The sequence below is a fragment of the Sebastes umbrosus genome, chromosome 6 (assembly GCF_015220745.1).
Source record: "Sebastes umbrosus isolate fSebUmb1 chromosome 6, fSebUmb1.pri, whole genome shotgun sequence".
NCBI lineage: Eukaryota > Metazoa > Chordata > Actinopteri > Perciformes > Sebastidae > Sebastes > Sebastes umbrosus.
The window spans coordinates 19,686,016-19,703,949 of record NC_051274.1 but is presented as its reverse complement, the minus strand read 5'-3'; the positions used below and the strand labels follow the sequence as shown (position 1 = coordinate 19,703,949).

At 42.2% G+C, this 17,934-nt stretch overlaps 1 non-coding gene across 1 annotated transcript; it reads right to left on the bottom strand.

The window, feature by feature from the left end:
* Positions 1–212: 212 nt before the first annotated feature.
* On the bottom strand, positions 213–284 carry trnae-uuc. Its single transcript has one exon. It is a non-coding gene; the product is annotated as a tRNA-Glu (tRNA).
* Positions 285–17,934: the final 17,650 nt, after the last annotated feature.

The window sequence follows — 17,934 nt, the reverse complement described above, 5'->3', positions numbered from 1 at the left end:
TCCTTCTGAACACGGTCGGGAGGCTGAAGCAGGAAACACAGTATCGGCATCGATGCATTGAGACATTCGTCCGGTCAGCTAACATTACTGCCAAGCAGGTGAAATATAGAGTGATATTGTGGTTTTAGCTGACGTGTATTGCCTCACTGTATCACTATATATATTCATACTGATATGAATTGTTAGAAGTAAGATATGAATACAAAGATTCATTCCCATACTGGGAGTCGAACCCGGGCCGCTTGGGTGAAAACCAGGAATCCTAACCGCTAGACCATATGGGAATTGCATGATTGTTATTTGGTTACTATAAACTCTAAGCTAAGGTCAACGTTTCAACCCTGGATTGACATGTCGGCCACATTACTACAGCTGCTACATCTAACCGACGGTCAGCCTCATAATCTGAAATCCAGTTTTTAGCTTTTGCATCCACATAGCGTCTGTGTGGCCAGGCTCTATATCTACAGCTGTTTATTGATATTTTTTTATATAGAGAATACAAGATATCCTTAGAACATGACATACATATTTAAACAACATCTTCCTGTTGCTGATCCTAGAACCACCTAAAAGCTCTCAGTAGCATTACTCACACATCTACAAAAAACTGTAACAGGATGCTCTGTCCTGTCAGCCCATAGCCGCTAATCCAATGCCAGTGACAGGAGGGGGCATGATGCTGTTTCCAGCTGAGTAGTTTTAACTGGCGTTTGGACCGGCCTGGGGATCCAGAGGGGAGCAGAGGCCGAGCGTGGTGGGCTGCCGGAAGGATGGTGCATCTAAGCGGCGGAGGGTGAAGAAGGATTGCCTTTCAAGAATTACGAGCCATTAAATCAGAGCCTGGAAATCTCAAGGTTCCCCAAGACTGCTGCACAAGGAATCTGGGCTGGAGAAATATTGTTTATGGTTTAAAAAGCCTGGCGATGGATTTATAAAAGAAACATTCATCATTGCAGGAAAACGGAACAAAACATTCTGGAAATAAATACTCACTCTATAGGTATACTTGTCACCCAGACAGCACAATAACAAGTGAATTGGGAGGGAGATCCTTCATTTGCTGGCAGCTGGCCCCCAAACATGCTCTGTGTGAGTCTGCGTGTGTGTGGACACACTGTGGTTTGTGAGAGTGTCTGTGAAAGTGTCTTATTGTGTAAAAAAGCCGATTAGTATTTTTTATCTAAATGTCCCGGTGTATTTAATTTGCATATGAAAGAATATTTTAATAAATGAATGATTACAAAACAAACTCTTATCCTGAATGGTTGGAAACATTCATTTTCCCATTATTTCCCATTTGACGTGCCGGTATAAGTGAGTCCTCCGGTAAACATAATTAAAGGTATTGATTATCTCTGGCTGACCCGTCCCTGGAATAGAAAAATATGGCTTTAGTGAAGTAGCATTTTACAGGAAGGTGATGGGTTTTGGTCAGTGATGTGACCTTGAGACAGTGTGAAAAATCTATGCTGTGGTCTTAGTGCTGTCTGGTACAAGAGGTGTACTGAACCGTGTAAATACACTGTTGTTATCCCCAGGAGTCAAGAGGCCTGTACTACGAAGCAGGATTTGGCGTTAGTGAGGTAACTTCAGGGTTAACTCAGGGTTTTCCGTCCTACGAAGGTGGATCACTTCTTACCGGGGTAGATCGCCATGGTAACTTATGCTGAACAGCTAACCTGCTCCAGAGCAGGTTATGTTCCATATATGAGATCAGCTGGTATAAAAGCACTGCCTACTGACCAATCACAGCTGAGTGCGCGGATCGTATGGTAATATTATACACATATGAAAAAGTCATAATCCAGGCTAAAAAAAACACAGTTTAAACTGACAGCTGGCTGTATGCTGTGGGTGTTTACTGCTTTGAATTATATTTTTACATTTATTTTTTTTACTTGCTCTTGAGTCCGTTTCACACCGCTGGAGACGGGGACGCAGCTGAAAGAAAATTGAAATAGTCATACACGCCGCGTTCTTGTTAATGGGCATGACTAGGTGTAATCCATTCATCCGTTACACATCTAAAAACTGTTTATTTCTAGACGACTATAACTGGCTTTTGAGTGTTCCGTTAAATTAATAAGTCTGTTAATTTACGCATTCACACATCAGGAGTTTTTTCTTTTGCCAGCTGGTCTTCCTACATTTGGCAGCTTCAACAGTGTTACTTTTAGCCTGGATTATGTGTTTAAGTATTTAGCATAAACTTAAGTCTTGGACACATTGAAAATTTTGGTCTGTATAAAATTAGTATACAAATTAGTATAAGATTCAGTGCCAATCCATTCAGAAGGTGTTGAGATAAGAACTTTGACCTGCTGGTTTTGTTAGAGGAATCACCAAAGTGAGTAGGATTCATCTGGAGACCACGAATGACTAAAATTGAATGGCAATCCATCAAGTAGTTACTGCGATACCAGGGTCCGAAATTTAGACACACCAAGCGCCTGTTAGTCCAACAAGAGTATGTTACAGTGGGAACATCCTCCCTGCCATGCAGCGGTCCGTCCCCCATACTGGGATCCAGTATCGGGTGAGTGGCCACTTTGTGATGTGTTCAGACTCTATTCAGTAAAAATAAGTATTGGGCGAAGGTAAATTCTAATGTAATCTTGTAAGATGTAGTTTTGGGTGAGAAACTTGAATAAATAAACTTGTTTGAAGGATATATTTTTGCAGTAATTTAAGATTTATACTGTATATTAGAGAAGGAATTATGACCTGACGTATAGTAGCCTATACTCGATGAAATGTCAGGAAGGTATGAAAAATAGATACTGCCCAAGTCTAGTATTCAGCTTGAATTTTTTTATCATCAATACATTTAAATTATTTTTCTACAAATTTTGCTCTGGCCTCTTCTTTAAGTTTGTATTCAACATAATACCTTATTATCTCAATGAAAAGTACTGAAACAAATGTATATGTGACACATAAAGGCAATTTATTAATTTGGCTGGTACAAAAAATATCCTTGCCGGTGGATTTCTTTTTCATCTACCAGTTCCCTTGGCCAGTGAGTTAAAAAGTTGATTTTGGACACTGGTGATAGCTCAGTCTGGATCAAAGTAATGGACAGACTGACGCACACACTGACATTGCCATCTGTAAAACCATTTGTGGCTAAAGAAACGCAGATCACATTTTCCCATTTTGAAATAAAGAGGGTTTCCTCTTTGATCTGCTTGTTTTACACACTGTTTTATTTCCCTCTGCACTATGTTCACAAACCCCCCGAGGAATAGCATGAACTGTGTCCAGGCATTCATGAAAGTATTGATTGATGAATCTATAAGATTATGCATATTGACTGATATTGATGAGTGAGGATTTGATCAATGCCACGCTCTTATACACACTTGCCCTCGTGGGGATTTGTGACTGGAGGAAAGTGTCCGTAGAATGAAAATGAGAGTACAGGAACAAATAGAGCTAAAGAACAAATGACAATGATGGAGTGGTGTGACAGGAAAAAGAAGCGTGGGAGAATTCACCATTTGAACTCCATGTGTAAGTGTGTGTTGTCGGGGCAGCGTATGTGGGCGTAGAGATAAGTGTGCGAGGGCACATGCAAACGCGAAGCAGTATGTTAAGTATGTATGTGTCTCAGTGGCCAGGAAGGCAAGGTGCTGACTGTCAGCGGGCAGACGTGTGTGTATATGTGAGCCCAAGTGTGTCTGTGTGTGTTTGATGGATGGGCTGGCAGGGCAAGGCCGCGGATAAGAGTGCAAACAAACTGGGTAATAAATGAGAGCGACAGAGGAGCAGTGATGGGGCCCACTCCCGAGCTCCTGATGCATGCCGACCAGCACCGGCAGCCATTTGTATTAGAGAAATGAGGAAGCTGTCACTGGGATGAAGAGACAATGTTCATCCTAAAGAGGAGAAAGGTCTCTCTCTTTCTTTTTCACTTCCTCCGTCTCTCTTCTCGGCTCTCTCGGCTCTCTCGGCCACACACACACACACGAAAACACTTGCATTGTGGATTTCAGCTCAGCGGGGGAATAATCAGGGCGAGGTAGGGTGCTAATGTAGGCCATAATGAGAGGAGCTCTCTGTGACATATCACACACCACTAGCTCTGTTAGGGGAACACACAGTGGTGGAGCTGCTGTTTATATCACACACACACACACATGCAGATATAAACACAGGTGTAACTCCCAGCCTGGTGTCACCTGGGTACGGCAACTTCACAACAAAACCGACAAGGAGGAAAGTAAGAGGGGAGGAGACGGTGAAAGTTGGTGGATAAAGTTGAAGTGAGCAGAACTGGGGAGTTAGTAAATACATTCACTTGTGTACTGTGTAATTGTACACTAGTACATTTCATAGAGATATACCTTACTTTTACTCAATTACAATTATCCAACTGCTGTAGTTGCTACTTGCTTTTCAGAGTTTACATTCAAAACATGAGATAAGATAATAAAACACAATATTAAGATATTGCTTATGCAATAGAAAGTTACTTATTTAACTTTAAAATGATTTTTTGGGGTACATTTTTAACCTTTATTAGACAGATGACAGTGAATGTCAACAAAGCACAGTTTACAACACACACAGAGGGAGAGTGACTTCATTCTCTGCTTAGGTAGACATTACTACTCTTCTATATCTTTACATAGCAAACGGTAGTTTGCTGCTACTGTATATTAATGCTTTGGATAATGTATAGAGTAAATATTTAAATGCAGTACTTATATTTGTAATAGAGAATTCCTCCGTTGTTGTATGGCAACGGAAGTAAAGGATTCATTGGTGGTGTGAGAAGAAGAGAAGGAGAAGAAGTAGAAGCAGGAAAGCCAGTGCTGCATGAGAGGACACTCCAGGACAAACTCTGTTTGCGTGCGTGTATTTGGTTTGTTATTTGCGTTTGTGCTAAATCTGGGTGCGCAATCCTTCACCGCTGTGACGGCCAGTGTTCTCTGTGCCACCCAGACACTATAAGTACAGCCTGGCAAGGCAATGGGGGCAGGCTGCATGTGCTTGCTTTATTTATTTATTTGTGTATGTGCATGTGTATGTGTGTATCACAGCATAGGTACAGCTGGGGGAAGAGGAATTTGGGCTTGCACCTGCGCCGGGATAATTAATGTGGACGGAGTGGTACCTAAATAAATCAGTGCCTCTCGCAGCCTCAACAGGACTTTTCTGTTTAGGGTCAAAATCTTCCCATTCTACACTGGATTAATCATGCCTGCAAGCGGAGACGAGGCACAGGCGGCAGGGACGCAAGCTGTTTGTGTGTTTGTGTTTGTTTTTGTGTGTGTCCGCGCCTTCGCGTGGCCCCTCACAGAGAAGCTGCGAGGCTATTTTTTCCCCCCTCCACACCTCCATCCTCAGCATTGTAATCTCTTAGAGGACAAACAAAACAACGGAAAGTCATAATTTTCACAGTTGTATAATTAGCCCCACCCTCTTCGCTACAGTGATGAATAGGTGAACCTTTTGTTTGCATTTGTCATGCTGCGGTGGCATTGTCACAGATGTGAGAACGTGTGATGCAGAGGTGCGGGGGGTCAATGCATGCAGGGATGGGTGTGAATGCAGGTTTATGATGAGATGTTTCTGTGTGTGTGTTTTTGGGGCCCTAGCAGTTTCCTATCCTTCTCATTTTTCTCTGTACATATATTTGCACTACGGCCTCTACGGTCGAGCCGTTCCCGGTCTATAGAGTGCTTATCTCCACCTCTCGCTGCAATCTCTTGACAGCTGGTCTGCTGTTCTAGTCTAGTGCAGATCTACGTCCTACTCTGTCCACTCCTATCTCCCAGACTGATAGCCTCTGATTGATCTCATCACCCCCCCTCATCTATTATTCATGCTACCTTTCGTGTCCTAGATGGAGGAAGGGCAGAAAGTGGAAAGGAGACACTACCTGTTTGCCGGGACCTCTGTTTGGCTTGTAGGCAGAGAAACAAGCCTACTCACAATTAGGAAGTTGTTGTGTTTTTTCTTGCCTTCTGACTCATCCAGCCCCAGACATGTGTTCATAGATCTCCCCAACCTGATTGATCTGTATAATGGAATGGAATAGCTTTGGAATTGCCGCCCCATGGGGCTACACAGAGATGGGCACAGGGACAGAGAGACATGTACTTACGGCTGTTTGGGGAGGAAATTAATGGTGCATTTTTTGTTTTTATAATGTGATTTAATGATGCAATTCGTCTAATAAAAAGAACATTTTTTAACATTTACACGTTCATTTACACATTCCCTCCTTCACAGAGGGAAACCCAGTGGGCCAATACAAACATCTCACTCCTCTCACCCACTCAAAGCGCTGCAGGCCCTTTTATTGCATTGTGATGGATGATTTCAGTTTGGCATTTTTCGGCACCGCGCAACACCCAAATACACCCCCTCCCCATTTGAGTGCATAAGGAGGCCATCCTATATTCACAAAGCCGACATCTAATGCATATTGAGTGTGTTTTGTAAAGGATCATTTGATTGTCTTGTAAATGAAGCTTTGCCTCTCAGCTGCTAATTTAGCCACATTCCATCTCATTAGAGAGGAGAAGGAGAACAAACGACAAAGGCACTCTCTGAGAAATGAACCCTTCTTTGATTTCAAACAGCCATCACTTCTGCACAAATGCCAACAGTTTGAATAATCTCAGATTATAGGGAGGTATAGAAAAATACAGACTTCTCTCAGAGAGTCTGTCTTTTTCTCTACCTTTCTTTCCCCCTCATGTTTCCCCCACCTTCCAACCCTCTCCCTCGATCTCTTTAGAGGATGTGCAAGTGTATCTGGTTTCCTGAAGCGTTTAGCACCTTAGCCACAAAACCCGGACAGGAAGCCCACTCTATTTGCAATGTATCAATTGCTCTGAACAACACTCCCCTTACCTCCACCTCCCTTCAATCTGCAGCTGGCTCAGCACACACTTCTCACATACCTTCACATGCAAGCACTCAATGCGCAGAAGGATTTTTCCTGTAACGTTTAGTACTGTGAATATACTGTAACCAAGCAGGCAGTCTTCATCAGCACTAACACCTCGAACTAAATGGACAATTGTACACAGACACACACACACACACACACACACACTCGGAGAATCTGACCTTGGCTCCAGTTAGTCCCGGGGTTCATCCTCCGGCCAAGCTGGCAAGTCAAATGGGTCCGGCAGCCAAGACAGCGGCCCCAGCCGCTGCAAGGCTGCTGTCATCTGTTACACAGAAAGACACACAGAGGGACAACAGTAGACACAGTGTAGAGAAAAAGAGAAATAAAGCTTTAGAATATAACAATACAGGGAGGTAATGGAGATCGGAGAGTGTAGGCTTTGTCTTTATTTGTCGTATGTGTGAGGATAAATGCAGGTGTGTGGGCACCAGCATTTCTTGCATGTTAGCACAAATATATCTGTGTGCATGCATGTGTGTATACGACTTCACGCACACGTATACACGCAAATGCATGTGTATGCATACGCGTGCGTGCGTGTGTGAGAGAGCAGGAATAAGCGCCCGAGGTGATGCCTTTTGAAAGGCACTTTAGAAATTAAAGCAGTGCCACTGTTCTGTAATGGGGCTTAAATGATCCAGAAAACACAAGATATATTGAGCATTTAATGAAACACACAGCACACTCTTTAATTCTACTCGCAGCTTCACCAAAGTGAATGCCAAACCTGCTTTATGCCTAACCCACACAGACTCATGCGCACATTTTTTACAAATTTGTTTTTTTTATTTATTTACTTTTATCTTGTTTTTATGCCAACATAATTTTTTTTATCTTGCGATAAATGCATTGATTAAGTATCTCCATAACTACTTTTCAACATTTTTTTTTTCTATAAAAGTATGATCATAATAATGATTTAAATAATAGGTTACCATTTCAAATTATTCTGTACTAGTGCCACTATGATACTGCCACCAAAACCAAACCCATACTTTTTTTTCAATAACTTATTTAAGAAATATAAACATATTTTTTGCAAAGCCCATTTTTTTTATTTAACAAAAGACACCAAACTTCTCAAATGTTAAATCGGTCACAAAAGAACATCTAGTCTAAAATTGGCAAAATTCTGACTGAAATCAGGAACTTTCCAACCACAGAATAAAATTAGAAATCTTGTCCAAACATTAATTGTCAGCTTTTGGTACTTGACAGTTTTTACGGACACATTTTGGTCATTTTGCACTGAATGCTCTGTTCGGCGGTGGTCTTGTGTGGTCAGTTATGTTGCACACCACATAGTTCAATTCAGAAATCTACCTTTCCTATACGTTTCACTGTAGAGAGCAGAGAAGCAGTCACTCTCTCCCTCATTGTCTGTGAATGTCCTTTGTGGTTTGGCCGTACATTAATAATGTAAAGGTAATGATCTCTAGACTAAAGGCCCTGTCCTGTCTTGTCTCCCCCCTCCCTCTCTCCCCATGCCTCCCCCCCCCCCCGTCTGTCTGCAGACCGGGGTCGTACAGCAAAGAGGATGACTGTTGGCCAAAGAGGGTGAGTCAAAGAAACAGAGGAATTCCTGGCTGTGCTGTAGAAACAACGCAGGCACCGTTTTGCCTCATTGATTACTTGAGGAAAAGGGGAAGGAAGCAAAGAATCATTCTGAGAAAACATCTCTTCTCTGCCTTTCCCCCCTGCCTTTCCTTTGCTTCTGAAGTTTGGTCTCACAGAATGATGGATGAGGAACTTGCACTGTGGCCTCCGATGTCCTCTCTTCTTCCTCTCTCCTTATCCTCCTCCTCTTCCTCCTCCAGACACACACACACACACTCAGACGCACAGTGTTAGCGAGTGATGGATGGGGAGCTGGCAGTGTGGCAGTAATAGCAGACACCCAGAACTACACTGCCACTTATTCATTTGTCTCCGCATTCACATCTTTATTTATATGTCTGTCCCCCATACCAACATCTAAATATAGATATACGTAATGAAATACTGAGCTTTTCTTACAAAAAGAGTGAAACTCAACGCTTTTTATCTGAAGTAAAAGTGTGTTTGGGCCTTGTCATGCACAATAAACACAAATACAAAAGTATGTACAATGTTTAGCTCTTCAGATACGTGGAATATATTGGTTAGAAGTTTATATTTTATTGGATGATTGTGTGATTTAACCTGATTTAATTTCGATCAGGTTTGTGTCCTGAGTTTTTCACAATACCTGAAACTCGGCGTATGGAGCTCACATCTCTGTCCTCCGAGTTCAGGTTTTGAAAAACGTCAGACATACAACAATGATGGACAGCGGGCCGCTTACACAACATTACACATTGTTAATCATGTTCACATTGTCTGAGAGGGGGGAGAAGGGGAGCAACAGCACAAAGATGAGACGGAGCAGAGGAGGACGACGACGAAGAAAGAGGAGCAAGAGGGGGGAGTGGAGGCAAAAGACGAGGGTTAGAAAGCCACAAATAACTACCATCAATCATCAAGCAGTCAACATTTTCACATGTTAGGATGGCCTGTTATTGGCAGCAGCCTGGGATCTGTGTGTGTGTGTGTATAGGGTGTATTTTGTGTGTGTGTTTGCTCTGTCGTGCCCGGCCCGGACTTCTCTCCCTTCTCTCACTGTCTTCGCCTCTCCTTAAACTGACGGCACAAACAACAACAGTTGAGAAATCACCTTCGTCAGCAGGATGCTGGCAGGTGTGTTAACTCCCCCAGTACCAAATTAGGATGTGCAAGATTGCAGAAAACACCTCGGCTCTCATATCTCCCTTTTTAATCACAAACATTTACATGGGCCTGGATGGAAACACACATTAGGCTTTAGCCAGGGGTTTGCTTTGGACGCCGGGCAAAGCTTCGGATCACACTCAACCGTCCAAAACACTAACTGGGAGCTTTGCCGGCTAGCCTGAGAGAAAAACCCCAGGTTAGTCTTCGTCTGGGGTGCTGTAACCTACTGATTTATAGAAATGTTATTGCCCAAAAAATAAGTAAATGTGTTGAAGTGGATTTTAAATCATCCAGATCTGATCTCCCAGGATTGAACCAAAGAAAAAAATTAAGCGATGGCCTATGGGTAGTTGCATAAAAAGCACAAACTTCTCTTGCAGTTTATATTAGGGCTGTGCAATTAATCAAATTTCAATTACGATTTTGGCTTCCAACAGTTATGACAAAAAGATAATCTACATAAAACGATATTGTGCGTCAATCTGTTTCGCAATGATGCTTTCGTTTTGTCTTGTGTTATAAATCCAGCGCACCACTTTCCTTTACAGCTTTACCGCTTGGCAGGTCAGGTACAGCCACTCGGTGTGAGAGGATCCCCTCCTGGGAATTCTCTCCAATGCTGGCCAGCCCTCGCCGGGCTTATTTCGTCCGTATTGGTGTGCCGCTACTGGCTCTAGGTCGTCTTGGAAAGGCCCAGGGTGAACCGTCTCGTTTACCATGCTTTGTGGGTGTGACTTTTTTTTTTGCTGTGTCATCACCATTCATATCTATACAACCAATGTGTTTATGATTTAATTGTTTTGAAGAGCACAAAGTTCTTCATAGATCTAACCTCTTAATTTTGCTCTCAAAGTGCACCAGATTGATGCATTTAACTTTAAAATGTAGGCCACAAATTTTTCTTTCTAAATGCATGATGTTTCCCAAAGTCAATGAGTAATCGTGTTAAATAATTGTGATCTCATTATTAAGCAAAATAAGCGTGATTATGATTTTTACCATAATCAAACAGCCCTAGTAGTGTATAATAATTTGTTGCTTAGATGGAAGAAAAATGTGTAAGTTGTTTGAGAAAGTCATGGCCCCATGCTCCACAGAGAAAACACAAAGTGATTCATTTTTCTCTTTTAAAGAAAGTTGTGTTAAAACCTTCCTTATGTATGATCTGCAGCCTTTTGATGTGTGAGAGTATGGCATTGCTAAAAAGTCTTTTTTTTCTATGTTGATCATTGTGGCCTTGTGGATTATGGAAAAACAACACTAGGGGGTGCTCTAGGTTTGTCCAGCCAACTGTTGAGGTTTCATGCTGCTCATAGCTCCAGGTGTGTTTGTGTGTGTGCTTGTGTGTTTTTTGTGTGTTTGTGTGCATGCAGATGTGAAAGTGTTGTGCACTTGCTGTCCAGAGAGCGATCCAATTTGAAGCCAAGAGTCAGTCTTCCTTTTCTCCTGTTACAATCACCCCACATCCTGCCACAAGACCTCTTTATCATTAACTCTGTGCCTCCGGTTATGTCGCTGAATGGTCAGAGGTTAACTTTCTTAGTTACAAAGTATTGCGTGATAATAGAGTTAATAGATGAAGGTTTTTCAGGAGTTGGTTCCATCACTTCATATTTAGTTACTTAATGCCATCGAATATGAACAAACATGCTGAGTGGACACAAGTGAATGCACTAATTGGATGCTTTGAGAGATATCATTTTAGTTTTGCTTAGGCAGTTTCAGCACTAATTCTGTCTTTATTGATGCACTTTTTGACCTCTCTGCTTTGTACACACACATACTATATGCACTCACACACAAATTCAGGAGATGCGTCTTCTCAATTTCAACACAGTAAAAGCAGCGTGTTAAAAAAAAAAAAAAAATCCTGGTTCCAGCCCTATTAACTCTCTGTGTCGGCCGTGTTGGTTTCATTACTAAGATTAGGTTACAGACAGTCGTTCAATCATGCAGCCTTTAGCAGAAATGGACTGTGATTTAGCTGTCCTCATAGACGCATGTGGAAGTTCATGTGCACATTCCTCCGTTGTGGCACGCCGTTCAGCTTCTTGTTGTGGGATTTTCCATCCTTGTGGCATCTGATGCTTTCGCTTTTATTTATATTGACAGTACAAACCCTCTCATTGACCTCCAGCTCTATTCTTCTATATTTCTATCTATTGTTGTGGGATCCACTGGCCCGCGGCTGAAAAAATATCATATTAAGATGCTCGTAAATTAGATACACATTTTTTAAAGAAAGAGATACAAAACGACAACATATTGAGATCGGCGTCTGCTGTGTTGTGAGGTCTTGGTGAACTGCAGTTGCATGTTTGTCTGTGTGTTTTGTGGCCAGACTGTGTGGCTGGAAGAAACAGCGCCCAGGGCACTGTGGGGGGAAAATGGCAGTGGCATGGTATCGTGAGGCATTTCCACTCTTTCACCACTCAGAATATTTGTGTCACACTCTCAAGTTTGTGGTACTTTGAGAGAAAAAAAAAGTCCACAATATATTTAGCTCGGTTTTTTTTCCCCATGGAATATTTACCATTTATTATTAAAGACAAATTCCTCCATAAATTTTCTTCCACTATAAATGATGTCTTGTTTTCCACATGTCTAGTTCTGTGAGGAAACATTGGAAATATTCCCAGAACTATGGAAAATAAGACATTTTGTGTCTTTCTTATTTAGATTTTTCATGTGAATGAATTAATTTATTTGCTTTTCTACAAATCCTTAATAATATAAAATTAGCTGAAGGAGAAAAAATGATAATGCAAGACTTTTCTTTTATGATAGAAATGATTATTCAATGCCCTGTATTTTCCACATCTTTCTTGGACTTGGATCTGCCTCTCACTGTCAATTGAGGAATTGTTTAATCATTGAACAAGTCATCCCCAGCCCTCCAGATGTGTAGCTGTACTGTATGAGAGAGCGCTGCAAGAGGCGACGCTGATGTTCAGGCTCCAGATGAGAGAGACAAGTAATCCTAAACATGGATGTGTAGTAGAAACGCATGCATCTGTTCATTGTCAACCTGTAGGGATGTTGACTGATGATGCACCTCACTCCTCTCTTTTCCTCTTCTCCTCCTCCTCCTCCTCCTCCACAGTCACTTTCCGACTCCGACAGACCCCCCTCCACAGAACATGGGGGGGAAATCACGGAAACACACAGCCAGATTATTCACCGCGCGCCGTTATTGAATATGTGACTAACACACTGAGAATCGCTCTGGGAAATCAGATTAAAAAATGAATTATTTATAAGGACATGGAATGCCGGTCCGATAGGGCGGAGAGAGAGGAAGAATACACCTACAATATACCCCAAACAACATTACAAGTTTGATCATGACACTTCCCACTGTAGTTATTCATTTTTATAATGCTCACAAATGTTCCCCTTTATATTCTGATATTGAAATATGACTCATGGTAAAATTACATGGTAAAAGTGTTTTATTATTTTTGTTTAAATGATATTACCTACATTTTCTCTGCTTTTTTTCCCCCCACACACAGAATAAAAGATATATTTTCATGGAAGCTATAAAGCCTGATATCAAATCAGTTAAACCACTTTTGTTGCTATTTCTGTGCAAACTCTCTCCGGTGCATGAGTCACACTTGGATGAAATTGAAATACAATATATGAAATGTAGATTAAAAATGATACATGGGTTAAAAAAACAACATTAAAATCCATTATTATAAATTGGTTAACATATGAGGTAGGAAGTGGAAACAAGTATCAGTTCTTCTAATTCAAGATTTTACGTCGTACAATAGATTTAATTCATTTTCTGAAGGAAAAATAAATGTATGAGCTAGGATTTAAAAAAGATACAAGTGATGTTGTATAGGAAGGATGACAACCTTGTTCTTTGCTTTCCATTATAGTAATAGAAAAGCAGTTCAAAAAAAGAATTACGAGCAATATTTATTATCTCTCAGCATCAACACTGCACTGGCATTTACTGTGTGTGAGTTCTCAGATACCTAGGCCAGGAAGTGCATCGTCAGTCTTTGATGTGTGTGTGTGTGTGGTTTTACACGCACACACGTCCTTCAAACTGCTTGTCTCCCTCTCTTTCTCTTAAATATTTTACCGGGATTATTCTCATTTTTAATTGATGTAAAAAGTCTGGCCTTTTTGGGTTTTCCCTCTAAAACTTCTTATGTAAGTGTCTGCTGCACTCACCTGTATCACCATCTTCTGTTGGAGATGTAGCGTGCGGATAAACGGTTGCACCGTCAACTTCACCACGACTGCAGCTTTGTCACCCTCTTCCTTTTGCGTCTTTTTTTTCCTGACTGTTTTTTGGTTTCTGCGCAGATGTAGATTCCCTCCTACCGGTTGGTCTTTCTGTCTCTCTGTTGCTCCCTCTTTCTGTTCTTTGACAAGCAGCCAATGTGCTGACACGGGGAAGCGTTTAGGCGTGCGGAGATGTGCCAGAGTAGTCCCTGCCTAAGTGATCACTCTTTTATCTGATCCTTTTTGCTCTAACGCTACGGTCAAATGTTTTTCCATTCATTTTCCTCTCTTTTTCCTTTTATTTCTCTCTCTTTTGTCGTTTTACATCCTCCCCCCTCATTTTTGTTCACCTCAAATTCATACATTTTCCACACGAACACACAAGGCTCCTGGCCTCCTGTGACAGGTGTGGTGCTTGAGTCATGCCGGCTATCACAGGTGAATGTGGTTGAAGGAGGTTATGCCCCCTCTCCCCTCTCTGTCATGGGCCAAACCACACATTTGGCAGCCCCCAGGGGAGAGCCCGGGAGTTTCCACTATGAACACACACACAGAGGTGAGGTATAGTAACAATTCACATCTGGAAATAACCCTCTCCTCTTTTCATCACCAGTTCTTTCTCTGCTTCCCATTTGCCTTTTCACCTTTCTCAAAGAGCTATCTCAGGTGCCATCGTCCCTGAAACAGATTTGTGGTCAGCTGGACGTCAGTGTCTAGATGTAGGGGGAATTATTTCCTTCAAACTCTGTCTTTTTCATTGAGCCACACTCTTGTGCATCACCAATGTGATATTACTTTGAACTGGTGGACAAGCCGGATGCAGTTGGTTTTAAATGAAACAGGCTTGAGAGAGTGTGTTTGCCTTGTGGACTTTTTCCCCACAGGGGGCATCAGGAGCACGCTGCAGCCCTCTCAGATATATAACGTCTGCATCGGAGCTCAGGGCTCATATTCAGCCGTTCTCCCCATAACCATAGGTGTGTGATGGGAGTGGGAGTGAGAGGGGAGAGATGGGAAGGATGAAGGAGTAGTCGCATCAGCAGAAAGTTGTTTTTCTGTGGCCTGGAGATTCTATTTAAAGTGGGGTGGGAAGGGGGGGGTGCGGAGGGGAAATGGGGAGGCAGACTTGGAGTGGTCCACAGCCTGGAGAAATGGAGGCAGGATGAAGGAGGGAGTATGGGTGGTGGGAGGAAAGGATGCGCCGATTCTCTCTTGTTTTTGGTTTTGATTGAGGTTGGAATGCGTGTGTGTTTGCGTGCATTTTGCAGAGGATCCATGAGGGTACCTTGCTTCATGGGCGCGAATGTGTGCCCATGCTTGTGTGTGTGTTTGTGTATGTGTGTGTGTGTGTGTGTGTGTGGCTGAGGTATTAATCTTCTTTGTCAGTGGAGCCCAGATGCAGGGCCCTTCCAGCAGCACAAGCCCGGACTCAGCAGTCTGCATTGGGCTCTGGGAAGGAGGCATGGGGTGTTAGTGTTTTTTTTTTGGGGGGGTGGATGCCGCTGGTTGTGCTACTAGAACGGGGCGCTCTGACGGAGAGGGCAAGGGGGACAACACACAGCAGATTAGCTAATGATATTAGCCAGAGAAGACCCTCAGGTAAAACCCAGTGGTCGCAATTAGTAGAGTTTCTCCGAGGTTGCCCTGTGGCCTCTACACACACACACACACATGCACCCACGCATATACCCACTTCTGCCGTTAAATGAAACACCATCAAACACCTGCATTAAGTACTGATGCAAATCTAGCTCCACATTAAATTATAACCCCCTTTTCCCCTCTCTCACCTCCTGTGCCACCTCCCCAATCTCCCCTTTACCCCGCTCCTTCTTCTCCCCATTAACACCGCTCATGAGCCCCCTTCGCTGTTTGCCCACTGTGAGAACAGACGAACTAACATGTTTGCTCTGCGGGAAAGGCACACACACAATCACTCAATGGGAGCGAAAAAACTGGGGCTGCAAGAGAGAGCCGACAGACTCTATTCAAGAGTGTGCTGATACGCACAAGTGCTCAAACAAACACACACACAGGAGCTAAAAACTTGAAAGCAGGGGGTAGCAGGGATTGACATAACAAGCTGATAAACATCTTTCTCCGGTTAAGTTGCCAGGACAGCACTGAGAGGAAAGGTGTTGTTATCTGTTGGCGATGAAAGATATTAATGTTTTAACAAAACAGAGTTGATGTCAAGCATATTTAGTAATGATGATGCTGGGCAGAGCACATACTGATGTTGAGGCTTGTAATCAATCACATCCATCTAAAAAACGTCTGACTCGACTGATTTGTCTTCATCCAATTGGAAGTTGTTCATTTGTTAACTACTAATGATTGAAAATTAAAAGAGTTTGTCATATCATATACAAAATATTTTGCCTGGATGCATGTAGCACAGTGTTAATGTATGTTAAACATATGTTTGATAATGAAAACAACAGCTGTAGTCTTTTATGAACTGTATGTGAACACCACAAAGAGTGTAAATACTAGGGGTGTAACGGTTCGGTTCGGTATGCAACAGCCTTTCGGTACGAAATTCTGTAGCGCGAGTTTTACCCGGAAAGTTTTGGCTGCGCACCAGTTGTTGTTGCCGACACTGTTAAACTGAATTCGGGTATATCTGTGGGCAACCCTGTCTCCTGTAAAATTACATTTCCATACAACTAAACTGTCTTCTCAATAACGTTTTGGGGGAAATATATTTTCTCCCGATTACAGTCACACTTATAAACAGTTTTAAACACATGGTTACCGTTGTAAATTGAAACAACACAAAAAACAACAACACTACTTGATTGGGTTTAGAAAAAACATCATCGTTTAGCTTCAAATGACTCCGACATTGAAACAACAAAAACGCAACACTTTAAGTTTCACACAGGACACAAACAGCAGTCTCCTGGGGGAAAGCCCTGTGTTTGTTGGACCCATCCACCACCCCTTCGACCCGCCTGTAGTGGACTTTCTTGCTTTTTTGTATTTGTTATTACACCACATAACTTTCAATAACGTTACTATACCATGTAACTTTCATTAACGGTTGCTCGACGTACTACTACTTGCTGCGGCCGTCCGTGGACTTACAAATTTATGATACATCAATGACAAAAGTAATCCGCGACGAAATGTGTTTCCCTCCAAACATAATTGAGAATGCAGTTTAGTTGGAACGTAATTTTAAAGGACAGGGCTGATATGTGGATACACTTCAAACATTTAATTTACGACGACATCACCCAAATGTGTTGATTAGTGGACCGGAACAAAAACAGATTGAATGGTGAGTCCTTCTCTGTACAGCGTTCAGGCAGCCTCCCACTGCAGATTCAGACTGTGCCAAAGTAACTAATGCTATAAGAGTGTTTATCGCTGTGTATGCGACCACACTCGATCGTAAACAATACCGAATTAAAGCATACGGCCAAAGTGTTTTGAGCCCCACTACAGCGTGCCTTCACATGTGCATTTCAGTTCGCTGTGCCTGTCTTATATGAATGAGCACAAGCTACAGTTCTGTTCAGTAATTATCAACAGGTCAGTGTTTTATGATGGAGCATTACAGAATCAGAAATACTTCATTGATCCCTGGGAGGAAATTGGGTTACATTTACATTACATAACAATTACATTACAGACATTTATTTTTTGTCATTTATTTATTCTTGATTGACAATATGCCAGTATTTGAGTGCCTTAACTGTTAATATAAGAAGTATGGCCAATGACCAACTGAGTGTTCGTAATCTTTCAAAAGAAATGAAAAAAAGTTTTCCCTATTGTACCGAAAATGTCCTGAATAGTCACCCCAAAACTGTGAATTTTCTGTACCGTTACACCCCTAGTAAACACCTGCTCACATACTAGCATTTCTCTGAACATTTGCTTTACGACTACAGCTGCTTGTCGTCCTTCCTTTCATCCGGGCAGATCCTCTCTGGCAGTTTATGGTATCTGACATAAATCTTCCACAAAGTTGACAAACACACTGTTATTGAGCAGCG